Genomic DNA, 13582 nt, shown 5'->3' on the forward strand with positions numbered 1-13582 from the left:
AGAAAAAAAAAAACCCTATCAAAAAGTGGGCAAAGGATATGAACAGACACTTCTCAAGAGAATACATTTAAGTGGCCAAAAACATGAAAAAAAGCTCATCATCACTGGTCATTAGAGAAATGCAAATCAAAACCAAAATGAGACACCATCTCGTGCCAGTTAGAATGGCAATCATTAAACAACAGGAGGCGGAGACGATGTGGAGAAATAAGAACTCTTGTACACTGCTGGTAGGAGTGTAAATCAGTTCTTAGTGGAAGACAGTGTGGTGATTCCTCATGGACCTAGAACCAGAAATACTATTTGACCCAGCAATCCCATTACTGGGTATATACCTAAAGGATTATAAATTAGTCTACTGTAAAGACACATACACACATATGTTTATTGCAGCATTTTGCACAATAGCAGTGACTAGAAACCAACCCAAATGCCCATCAATGATAGACTGGATATAGAAAAGATGGCACATATTCACCATGGAATACTATGCAGCCATAAAAAAGGATGAATTCATGTCCATTTCGGGGACATGGATGAAGCTGGAAACCATCATTCTCAGCCATCTAACAAAAGAACAGAAAACCAAACACTGCATGTTCTCACTCATCATAAGTGGGTGTTGAACAATTAGAACACATGGACACAGGGAGGGGAACATCACACCCCAGGGCCTGTTGGTGGGGGGGACTAAGGGAGGGATAGCATTGGGAGAAGTACCTAATGTAGATGACAAGGTAATGGTTGCAGAAAACAACTATGGCACGTGTATACATATGTAACAAACCTGCACGTTCTGCACATGTACTCCAGAACTTTAAGTATAAAATTAAAAAATAAAGTCTTCCAGTCAATAAAAAAAGAAAATAACAATTTAATACCAAAAATAAATAACGGCCCCAAACTTTTAAAATTTGATAAAATATGTAAATGTAGTTTTCAGATGCAAAAGAATTCCAAACATGATACATTTAAATAGAACAATGCCTAGGTATATCATATTAAAATTACTTTATAGACAAAGAGTAAATTTTAAGTGGCCAATGGAACATGTCCTATTGCATACAGTGCAACGTAATTTGAATAGCGATGGGTTTCTCCTCTGAAACCATAAAGGCTAGAAGACAGGGTAGCAATATTTTTTTAAATGCAGAAAGAAACAATGTTTCAGAATTTAAAATAACTCTTAAACGTCAATTAGTAGAAACAAATCCACTGATTTAAAATTGTGCAGAAGGTTTGGACAGCCAAAACTACATGCTTATGAAAATAAACAGAAAAACTGGCTGAACATTATTATATTTTGGGAAAACACACATGGAAAATACAATGAAATACAAGTGTTCACCCATTAAGGTAGCTTAAATTAAAGAGTGACCTTTAACAAGTTCTGGCCTGGAAGTGGAGAAACTGACACCTTGATATACTACTTTCAAACTATTTATTAAAAGATTAATTTATATATATATATATATATATATATATAAAATATATCCTGGACAATATGCTCTGGAGCATTATATGTGTGTGTGTGTGTATATATATCTATATCTATATCTATATCTATATCTATATCTATATATCTTGGGCAATATACTCTGGAGCATAAAATACTTTATTCAGTTAGCCATGAACTTCTTTTAAAAATATATTAGGCTATAATATAAATTAACATTAATTTCAAACAAGCAGAACACATTTTCAGGAAACAATGCAAAATTACTGTAAATGTGTGTGAGTGGGTGTATTCATTTATCTTTTAAACATTTACATTTAAAAATGTTATTTTGTGTAGGCCTGGCCCTTTGAAATATGGACTACTTATTAAAATTGCCTTAAATTACAAAGTTCAACTCTAAATAATACTGTCTAAGATAAGAGAAAAATAATTATATTCTATGGGCACTCATTCTATTAATCCAGCCCTTTCATTTTCAGATATTTCCCACATGTCATTCTTCACTGTGATTAACAGAAATTCTCCTCCCTCTCTTCCTTGTGGCATTCTACTTCTGCCTATGCCCCAGGAGTAAATAGCTCCTCTGGTCTTGGTAAAGCAGCAACTTATTAGGATAGGCATAGTTATTAATTAACATAGAAATATGATTATTAAGATACAACAAATACTACATTTGCTGGTTGTGTATTAATAAGTTATTTACCTCCTCATTGCTATAACTTTGGAACATTCTTATAGATTTCATTTATATTAGAAAAAAATGAAATTTAGGGGAAGGTGACAATTTTTGTCTATTCATTTTTTCAACTTTTATTTTAGATTCTGAGGATACATGTGCAAGTTTGATACATGGGTATAATGTATCATGCTGACATTTGGGGTAATAATAATCCCATCACCCAAGTAGTCAGCATAGCACTCAACAGATAAATTTTCAGCCCACATCCCCTTTTCTCCCACCACCCTCTAGTAGTCCCCAGTTGATAATTTTTCTTTCATAATTTTTGACTTATTTTTTCATGATGACTGATTTTCCAGTGGAGACAAAAATAGTTTTCTTTTTTAGCACTCCTATGTTAGTGTTCTATACTTATGTTGAGCACACTGTCAGAAATAGATGAGATTTGAGAGAGCTCAGCTTAGATTTGCGATTCATTCACATTGTAGCTTTGGGAGCTTGAGCAAATAGCAGTTACCTTGAGTTTTATGTTTCTCATCTGTGAAATGAAAATCTTAGTACATACATTGGGGTACATAGTAGAAGCTAAGTAAGTAGTAGTCATTACTATGATTAACCACTGTCTAATATTCATAGGCAAAAATTAGCACTTCCAGTCCCAGTCCATTTGACAAATTTAAAATCCCTAATTCTGAAGCATCCAATAGCAATGGAAATGGTCTGTATTCTACCATTTGCATGCCTGTTGTTTATCAATGGCTCAAAATGTTTGAGCTTTAATGACTACTAAAATGCAGGTTATTTAGTTGTCTTGATTTTTGTCACAGTGTTTGATTTTATTTCCAACATCTTACTACAATAATATATTGGGGCAAATGACCTAACCAAAGTAGATAACATTTTTAAGTGTCACAATAGAACTAATCAGAAAACTTGATATGAACCCTGTAACCTTGGTTTAGAGGCCAAGCCTTGGATTAGAGCTAGCCTTTAAAAAGCTATCCCTAAAGAACAGTTGACATTGTTTTAAATGAATTTAATCAATTTCTTCTCAAAATTCAATTCAAAAATAGAACAACAGAAGAATTATGCTCTTTACACAAAGAAGCAGAAAACTTTCTGATGAAAATGATCACCTGTTAAATTGTATATTCAGATGTTTTTACTGATTCTCATTTAACATGAAATATTTTTGCCTCTATTAAATATCCAATAATAACAATCTGGATTACTGTTAACAATCAGCAGGATAGGAAAACGTAAAAACTCTGGGTGAATTGAAACAAAAGTGCATCGTTGTGGCTTTCTTTGTTTTGAAATACCTTGGAGGTAGTATATTTTTAAGCATTGCTATTTTTTTAACCAACCTTATAGTTACATATTTAATACAATTCTCTATATGGATATTATACTCTTTAGGAATTCCTTCACAATGCTTTTGCTGTAAATTCTTTAACTTCACAGCGCCATTTTTTTGGATGCCGATTTGGCATATCACTAGATAGAAATGCCAAGGCTTAACTGATACGGCCTTGTATTTCTCTGGCTGAGTTATAAGATAACTTTCAGGCACTTTTGTGAGTTGTTCAATAAATGCTCTATTGAATGTTGATGACAAGTATGTGAAAATCCTGTTGAAAATGATTTATCATATTCAGTTCACTTCACCATAATTTAGAGTGTTTGAATCAAAGACACTTCTTTGGTTTGTAAAATAACGTAGGGCTTTAAAATAAAATTTAAAAGAGTAAAATAAAGTATATTCTTAGAAAATAATGAACAGAGTAGTGGTAAAATTAACAACTGAGTAGTGTAGTAAAGTACCTGTATTTTTGAAATCTATTTGGATATTTTTGAGCACCTACCATGCATTAGTCACTCTTCTGTGTTCTTGCAGATACAATGGAAAACAAGAAATAAAACCTCTGCTGTCAAGAAATTTTCACTCAAATTAATTAGTATAGGATTGGAATTAACATTTCATTTTAAGAAACCAAAGTACATAATTTTACAACAGTCCATTTTTAGTTCAGTGTTTTATTTAAAGCAATGGGAGTAAAAAGATTTACATTAATGGAGCTATCAACTGAAACAGTTATTTCTAAGACTTTTCTACCATTAAGTCTTGAAAACTCCATATAATCCTCTTATCTCCTTAGAGAAAAAAATGTATACTGTTGGTTTTGCCTTGATACACCGTATTGAAGTATTGTGCCAGACTTAGAGTGGGATTAATTTTCGGCTTATTGAGGACAAATAACAAGCCACCATTTAGCATTTGGAAGCCAAAAAAAGAAAGATGATTGAGGTCAGAACAGATTAACATAAACACTGAACAGTTTCCAGCTGATGGGGTATATTATGAAACACAGGCTAGTTTTATCAATAACATTTTTCTACTTCATTAGCTTTATTTAGCCAGAAGGCTGCAAAGAGGGACCCCAGACCTCTTCACTATTACTTCACTTTCGTCAAGCTGTGAGGAAAATGGCAGTCAAAGCTCACTGAGCCCTAAAGGCCAACCATGAATAGATCTACTTCCTTTTCCTGACTTTACCTCCAGAACTCTCTGATAATGTTTAATGCACATTAATTAAAGCATGCACTTTAATTAATAGAAATATTCACTTGCTTTCCTATTACATCTCTAGGAATCATGCAAATTGCCTCTTAGAATCAAATAGAAGAAAATTAGTGTTTTTGTCTAGTCAGAGGCAACTAGATCAGGTTATTATTAACATAGAGGAATATCTAGCTTATATCACCTGTACCCTCAATGAATCCATAGATACAGAGGATTTTTGATGCATTCGACATGGAAATACTAATATAGACTTACTTAATCTTCTTAGATCAATGTAGTAAAGGGAGGAATCGTATGTGTTCGGCATAATTATTTAACACTTTTTCACTGCATAGTAATAGCCTGAGTTTCCCATGGTAACTTCAAAAACAAAAATAGTAGACACTTAATCCTTAGTTGTATCAACATTTTTACATACCTCCTAGTTGAGTCTGTCTTAACAAGTAGTCTTATTTCTCAGTCTCTGGTGCACTCTGTTGATTTCTGCCAAAGCTGCATTAAAAAAAAAAGTTATTACCATCACTATCATCTTTAATTTTTCTTCCATCCTTACCACCGATTTCATATAAGATACTATTTCCAAGGTTAACTCAAAATTTAAAGAAATCTTGATGGGTTTGTCTGAGTGTAGATCTTTACATAGAATCTGGAATAGGCTCCTGATGATATTATAGCATTGACCCACCTGTTTTAAAAACACTTCAGTGAAGGGAAGTGACAATAAGAAATCCCAGTTGTCCAACTATAATGCTGAGCACTGATATTAATAATTCATTACTGTTTGCCTAGTACCTCATCAGCCATTACAGTTTTAAAAGAGTAATCATCATTTTCTTTTTGCAGCTCTTCAGAAATGCCACAACTCTCTGCTCAGTTATTTTCCTAGAATGGCAATAGGCTAGAAAGTTCCCATGGTTGAAGGCTTCCTTTTATTTTATGCGGTAGTGACAGCCCTTTGGGAGAAGGACATGTTTATAGTTTCAGCATCTTTTCAAACATTCTTGCCTGGCTTCACCTGCTCTGTAACTACTTAAAATCCTGAAAGGGCACTCAGGTAAATCAACTTGCAGTTTCAAAAATTTGGGCTGTTTTCAAGTCAATTTTGTTTTATAAAGAACTTAAATATGGAATTTGTCATTTGAAAAATTTAAGTTATTCCAAGACATAATCCAAGAGCAATAGCAGAATTTCTTGAGTGCTGAGAGAATGAGCAGCCAGGTGTGCAGGGAACCTCAATGCAATGCATACATTTTATTTTCTCTTTGTGTCCAACAAAATTTTATTAAGTATCTATTAAACACCAGACACAATGAAAAAGTAAGCTAAATGTAATACTGAAGCCCATAATCCAGTGAAAATTAAAACAAATATGCAAATAGATGTCATACATTATAATTGCCACAGCACAGGTGGAATGAATGGGTATTAGCCACAGAAACTTTGATTTTCATGAAGGCTGGGGAAGCTTCCAGAATAAAAGTTTTTTGTTTGTTAAATTAATTATTCATTTTTTAACTTTTATTTTAGATTGAGGGGTACATGTGCAGGTTTTTTATATAGGTAAATTTTGTGTCACAGGGGTTTGGTGCATGGGTTATTTTGTCAGCCAGTAGTAAGCATAGTACCCGCAAGATAGTTATTCTATCCTCCCTCCTCGCATCCTTCAGCCTCAAGTAGGATCCAGTGTTCTTTTTTTCTGTCCATGTGTAGTCAACATTTAGCTCCCACTTATAAATGAGAACATGTGGTACTTGGCTTTCTGCATTACTTTGCCTAGAATTGTAGCGTCCGGTTTCATTCATGTTGCTGAAAAGGACATAATCTGGTTTCTTTCTATGGCAATGTATTCTTGAGGGTTAGGACACTGTTATTCTAAGGTATTCTGCAAGTAACCAAGCATCAAAAGCTAGTAGATCAGCTATCTGCTTCCTACAAAACAATGTGCATTACAGCATTTCGGAAACAATAAGCCTTCAATTTATCTTCCCATTTAAACAAGTTATATTAAGAACCTTGTCAAAGGATCTAGTTTACTACATTGTTCAGCCAACATCAAGGTATTAGCAATTCCAGGCAGAAACTGATGAAAAATTAGGAGGATGTGGAAGATAGAGGTTAGGAGTCCAAGAGGGCAAGAGTAAAGCATGGATGTGGGAGGACCAACCCAATGTTCATTTCAAAGACAATGCATCCAAATAAAGTGGGTTTATAAAAGGTAAAAGTAAACATTTCAAGTAATTCTTGAAATGTTTACTTTTGCTTAGCCATTCAATTATGATTTCCAGAAGCACTTACACATCACTTGCATGTGTAGCTGTTGTACTGAATACTTAGGGAAAAGTACAACTAAGAAATGTAATCACTCAAAGGCTTCTATAATATTGTTGAAGAGGCAAATTCTCATTCTTATTCTCTCTGACATCTGTCTATTTAGAATAGCCCCAAACTGTAATTTGCACAGACTGAGGAAGAATTACTAGATTGTGAGGGAGGGTGCACTTATTTGAGGAGATGAGGTATTTATAGACATTTTGAAATAGTGTCTTAATGGAGAGGATATGTTGGGAGAAGAAGGACAATCCAATCAGAGAAAATAACCATAGTGGCAAAATATAGCTATGTGGCAGGCAAAATGTATTCTGCAAATGGTATAAGAAAGATAAAATGCATAGGAACTTGATAGGACAGAAAGGTTAAAAGGCAACTTGAGATCAGATCATGGCTATGTTTGTCACATAAAATACATTTTTTTACTATCTTAGTAATAAGACAGATTTTTGATATAATGAGTGTATACAAAAATTTACTGTTGTGTATAATACATTCAAAGAGGAAAGATTAGAGTGAAAATTTAAAAAGTTCATTGGCTACTACAGTAACAGAAGAGAGAACCAATACAAAAGAAATGGAAAGGAAGCAAGGGATCAGAGCATTGTCTCCTCAGACTTGTGGATTTTATGAACCTATAATGAGATCTACAGATTTTATGTAGTGAAATTGATATAGAGCTTGGGAATTTGTTTTCAGAAATACCTCAGGTAGTTTTTATCCCCAGGAAAGTTTGGGAAAAGCCTAAGGTAGAGGGTGTGTAATAAGGGTTGCTGATGAGGAAGCTCAGAGATAAGGAGTTGAGGACTTGTGCTGAGGTGTTGACCGGGCATGCTCAATTATTTGGATGCAGATAAGAAGAGATGCCCATCGTGGTGGCTCACGCCTGTAATCCCAGCACTTTGGGAGGCCGAGGTGGGCAGATCATGAGGTCAAGAGATTGAGACCATCCTGGCCAACTTGGTGAAACCCTATCTCTACTAAAAATACAAAAAAAAAATTAGCCGGGCATCGTGGCACACGCCTGTGGTCCCAGCTACTCGGGAGGCTGAGGCAGAAGAATCGCATGAGCCCAGAAGGCGGAGGCTGCAGTGAGCCGAGCTTGCGCCACTGCACTCCAGCCTGGAGACAGAGCAAGACTCCATCTCAAACAAACAAACAAAAAACAAAGAATAGATGCCCATATTAATAGCATATTGCTTAATCAATGTATAAAGAAGTCAAATCCAGTGGTCAGATGCCTAGTGGATTAATTTTGTTGTCTGTAAAATTGGACAAATAAGTAGTAAAGAGAGCAAAGGAGCAAGTAGACAATGGGTCTAGAGATATAACTTAAAAATTGGAAAATACCATAATATGGCATCATTTCTTCTAATATAAAGACTATGTATAGTACTGCCTTAATTTTTCAACCATATATAACCTAGTCAAAAGAATGTTTCTGCCATACTAAAACACTGAAGAATAATCACTTTTAATAATAATTCTAAACAAATCACTGTCAGATATGTTAGTAGCACCTGCTCCTGGCTGTACAATGGCATTTTTCATATTAGGGTTACAAATATAGAAGACAAGGTAAATATTTCAAAAATTCCCTATGAAAAAAGTTAGTGAAGGCCCCAGATTGAATATTTATATGTTAAGATTTCTGTCCTGACAGAAAACTTTAAAAATAAATAAATTTCAGTGTGATAAAGATACTTGCTTTCTTTCCTTATCTAAATAACCCCTTTCCTCTGAATTAGCAAGATACACAGGAATAAAATTTACCAAATTTTTTGAACTATCTTTTGTAGATAGGAGGGAGACAGTTCTTTTATCTCATGCTGTTCCTTTGCCCTTGTATTTGAAGATCCAGCCTGGCCACTTACTGGATAAAATACCAAAAATTTTTTTGATTGATTAAAGCTAAAAATTACTTTAAAATTTACCATTACTACATATTTTAGCTGTCCTTGAACAGGGAAGAGATTATTTTACATGCATATGAACTCATCTTTTTAAACCACATCCACTTTAAATTTTTGATTCTTCTTTATCCTTGAGTTTAAACCATTATATCTACTTGCAACATGGGTTTTTCATTTTATTTTTATATTTATTTATAAATAAATGTGTTTATTGATAATAAATAGAAGTGGGTTTATTAATTTTTTACTTAAGTGGTCATAACTTTGTGACAAATAGCTCAATGTCCAAACGTTTTGTCATCTTTAGAGAAATCCCATGGACCTATACCTCACAGCCATGTATCAGTGGAGAAAAGGCAAGTGATGCATCCACTGGATACTTTAACCCTCTCAACACTCAGTGGGCAAATGCCCTGCACTTCCGAAATATGTAACATGGGTACTTTAGGCAGCTGCTGAGGCAGGCAGAGTATTTCTTTGCAAGTCCTGTTCAGCCAGTGTTTAGGCATCCAACTGGGGGTTTATGGATGTTGTCTCCACAAAAGAAGTAATACTCTTGTTTTTTAATGATCTGGTATTTAGTAATGTCTGATTAAATAAAATGAAATTCATTCTCAAATATGACACATACAAGTTTTATACCTTGGTCTCACAATCAGTTGGTCTAATCCTGTAAATATTCTTATTGAACTTAAAAAATATATTATTAAAATATTGTTACCTCAGCAAAAGTATTCGTTTCTCATTTTTAAAGAGTTAGTGAGTCCTGACACTTAACATGTTAACGTTTTATTTAATTTTGGAAACGTATAATTTATTAAATCGGGAATTAGAGATAAAAGTAATGGTTTACTCCCATGTCTATCAGAAAAGAGAACATTCAAAAATGTCAACAATTTAAACATAGAAAACACAGTAAGATTTCCTTCATCAGTTTATTCAGTCCTGAATCTCTCTCTCTCTCTTCCTCCTCCCCCCACCCCCGCCTCTCCCCTCTTTCTACACAGAGTCTCACTCTGTCACCCAGGCTGGAGTGGAATGGTGCGGTCTAGGCTCACTGCAACCTCTGCCTCCTGGGTTCAAGTGATTATCCTGCCTCAGTCTCCCAAGTAGCTGGGATTACTGGCGCCCACCACCATGCCCAGATAATTTTTGTATTTTTAGTAGAGACAGCGTTTCACCATGTTGTTTGCTAGGCAGGTCTGGAACCTCTGACCTCGTGATTTGCCACCTTGGCCTCCCAAAGTGCTCAGATTACAGGCATGAGCCACTGCACCTGCACTACTTTCATGAATTATATTTGTTTCTGATCTAAAAGAGTTCTGATCATTCTTGGTCCTATGGTATTTTCTGAAAGTTTTCTAGGCAGTGAGTGAAGTGCTAGTTCAAATCCCTGTACCAAAACTCTATTCTTGGAAGCATCAACATTTAAGAGTACCAGATACAGAAGTTTCCATGAGGGTCTGTGATAGATTTTTACTGGAGGTTAATTTTCACTTCATAACTTATAAAGAACTTTCAGAAAAACATGAGAGGAAAGCAGAAACTATTTTGATGGTAAAATTGAAAGGCTGTGATTACTTTATTATGGTAACTAATAATATCAGAATGGAAGACAGTAAAATTCTTTATTGGGATACAATAAAAAGTCTTTTATAAAGACTTGATCAATTTTTCCCTTGGAGATATAAAACATGTTAAAGAGCAAAACATTGATTAATCTCTAGTGCTGTTCTCTAAACTGTACAACCTTTAAAACATATCCACATTAATAATAGTTTGCCTGAATATAAATAGATGTCACTATATCTATTTTTTTATTTCCAGATTGTCTGTAAATTTGAATATAAGAAATACTGAAAGATAGTCTTTCCCAATTACTGAAAATAAACACATCTTCATTACTTCTCACAATGCTCTATAGGCTATGGCATGTTTCATTACAAGGAATTACACACATCCATAGCCTTTACTATAGAATGTAATTTCTTCAGCAGTGCATACAAACAATATCTAAATAAACTCGAATGAATTTAGTTTATTGTGTATTAATTGGAACTCACTTTCTCTCACAATATTTCATTATGAGCAAGACAAATTGTGTTTATATTTCTCTACCATAGACTTCATTCTTTATAGTAGACATGTCTTTGGATTGTCTACCTGGCACCTCAGTCCCTTAGGACCTCTTCCTTTCCATCCCATTCACATAAACATCATGAAGAATGACATATTTTTTACAGGGACCTACCCCTGGTTGTGTTTTATTAGCCTAGGCATTGGTGCTTGGCTTCAGCCAGGCCAATGATTCCCTTCCCTAGAATTTTTGAACTTGTAACAGTGTCAGAAACAGACTTTTCTAGTGGCAGATTATATAGTGTGTAAAATTTGCTATTATGATAATCTATTCTGCCATGTGAATAAAGTCTACAAGCAATAAGATAAAATCTAGGTAGACAGAGAAACTGAAATGAAGCACTGACAGAAGCATAGGGTTCAAAATTTTTACATCAGTGTTTGCTGAGGTAATGCAGGTGTTATGGCCATGAGCACATAGCTAGTAAGTAGAAGAAGCAGTTCTAAAACACAGGCATCTTCAGCCCTTTTCCCACTATTCCACTCATAAAAATTCCAAGACAGCAGAGACGTTTGTCTTGTCTGATTATAACTCTATCTTCAGTGAGTGGAATATTATAAATGCTCAATAAATATTTTAAATAACTATGGAATACCCTACTTGGATTATTAGCCAAACTTAAGTTTTCTCATCCAGACAAAGGGTTAGGAGTAGCAATAAAAGCTGGCATAGACACGTGGGTTTGCTTTGCATAAAAATAGAAAAGTATCATGCTTAATATACTGTACTCATGATTAGTGAGTATATGGTGATACTACTGGAAGTAAAATATATGAATAATTTTCCTTATGTGAAATGATTCTTGTATACTTTTTTATATAATGGCAGTAGCTAAGAATAATGACACTTACATAAACCCTTGCTCTGACATTGAATCAGTGATGGACAGATATGGTCTTATTACTACAGGTACACATGCACATTCAAAGATGTACTATGCAAGAACTTACATTTTTGATTTATTTTTTGTTCTTTTTACCATTCTCTATTTTAATACTTATTAATTGTATGAAAGATGGTGACTGAGTTGAAGGTCTTTTAAGAAAATATCATACAATAAAGGGGGTAACCTAAAAACCTGCATAATTTGGGCATTCCATTGATAGAGAAACACAATTGCTATATCTTAATTTCTGCAAAATGTGTAATATGAATCATGCCCTAATAACATATTTTAAAAATGACACAAAAAGCCAACACATTTTAGAATCTGCAAAGCACGGAAACTTTCCTTGTTTTTTTGCACTTATTGAAAGAAAAACTGATGTGAGGGGGAGTGGCCAAGATCGCTGAATAGGAAGAGCTCTGGAGTGCGGATCCCAGCAAGAGCTACACAGTTCCGACCGAGGTACCAGGCGCATCTCAATGGGATTTGTTGGACAGTGGGTATAGCCCAAGGAGGGTGAGCTGAGGCAGGGTGGATGATGCCTCACCCAGGAAGTGCAACAAATCGAAGGACCCCCCTTGCCCACCCAAAGGAGGCCACTGGGGACCTTTCTAGCCACTCCAGCACTCTGGCACTCTGGTTCAGATACTGTGCTTCTTACACAGTCTTTACAGCCCACAGAGAAGGAAATTCCCACTCGCCAGCCTACAAACACCATGGGTTTCCAGCATGGCTGTTTCAGCAGGTGCCACAAGTTTCCAGCACAAAAATGTGCACACATCTGGGCAGCTTTTCTACTGGCTACTGGAACACCTGGGAGGTAGAGCTGCCCATTCACTTGAAAAAGAGGGGGATGAAAGCCAGGAGCCAGGTGATCTGGTTCAGCAGGTCTCAACCCCACAAACACTAGCAATCTGAAACCCACTAGCTTAAGAGTTTCACAGCCAGTGCAGCAGTTTCAGCTTGATCCAGGACTGTTGAGCTCTGTGGGGAAAAGGAACAACGAGTACCAGCCACTCCAAAAATGTGCCAAATGGTAAAAACCATCGACACAATGAAGAAGCTGCATCAACTAACAGGCAAAACAACCAGCTAGTATTAAAATGGCAGGAACAAATTCACACAAAACAATATTAAACTTAAATGTAAATGGGCTAAATGCCCCAATCAAAAGACACAGACTGGCAAACTGGATAAAAAGTCAAGACCCATAGGTGTGCTGTATTCAGCAGACCTATCTCATGTGCAAAGACACACACAGACTCAAAATAATGGGATGGAGGAAGATTTACCAAGCAGATGGAGAGCAAAAGAAAGCAGGGATTGCAATCCTAGTCTCTGATAAAACAGACTTAAAACCAACAAAGATCAAAAGAGACAAAGAGGGGGATTACATAATGGTAAAAGGATCAAAGCAACAAAAAGAGCTAAATATCCTAAATTTATATGCACCCAATACAGGAGCACCCAGATACATAAAGCAAGTTCTTAATGACCTACAAAGAGACTTAGACTCTCACACAATAATAGTGGGAGATTTTAACACACCACTGTCAATATTAGACAGATCAGTGAGACAGAAAATCAACAAGGATA

Source organism: Cebus imitator, unplaced genomic scaffold, assembly GCF_001604975.1.
Source record: "Cebus imitator isolate Cc_AM_T3 unplaced genomic scaffold, Cebus_imitator-1.0 Scaffold186, whole genome shotgun sequence".
Classification (NCBI taxonomy): domain Eukaryota; kingdom Metazoa; phylum Chordata; class Mammalia; order Primates; family Cebidae; genus Cebus; species Cebus imitator.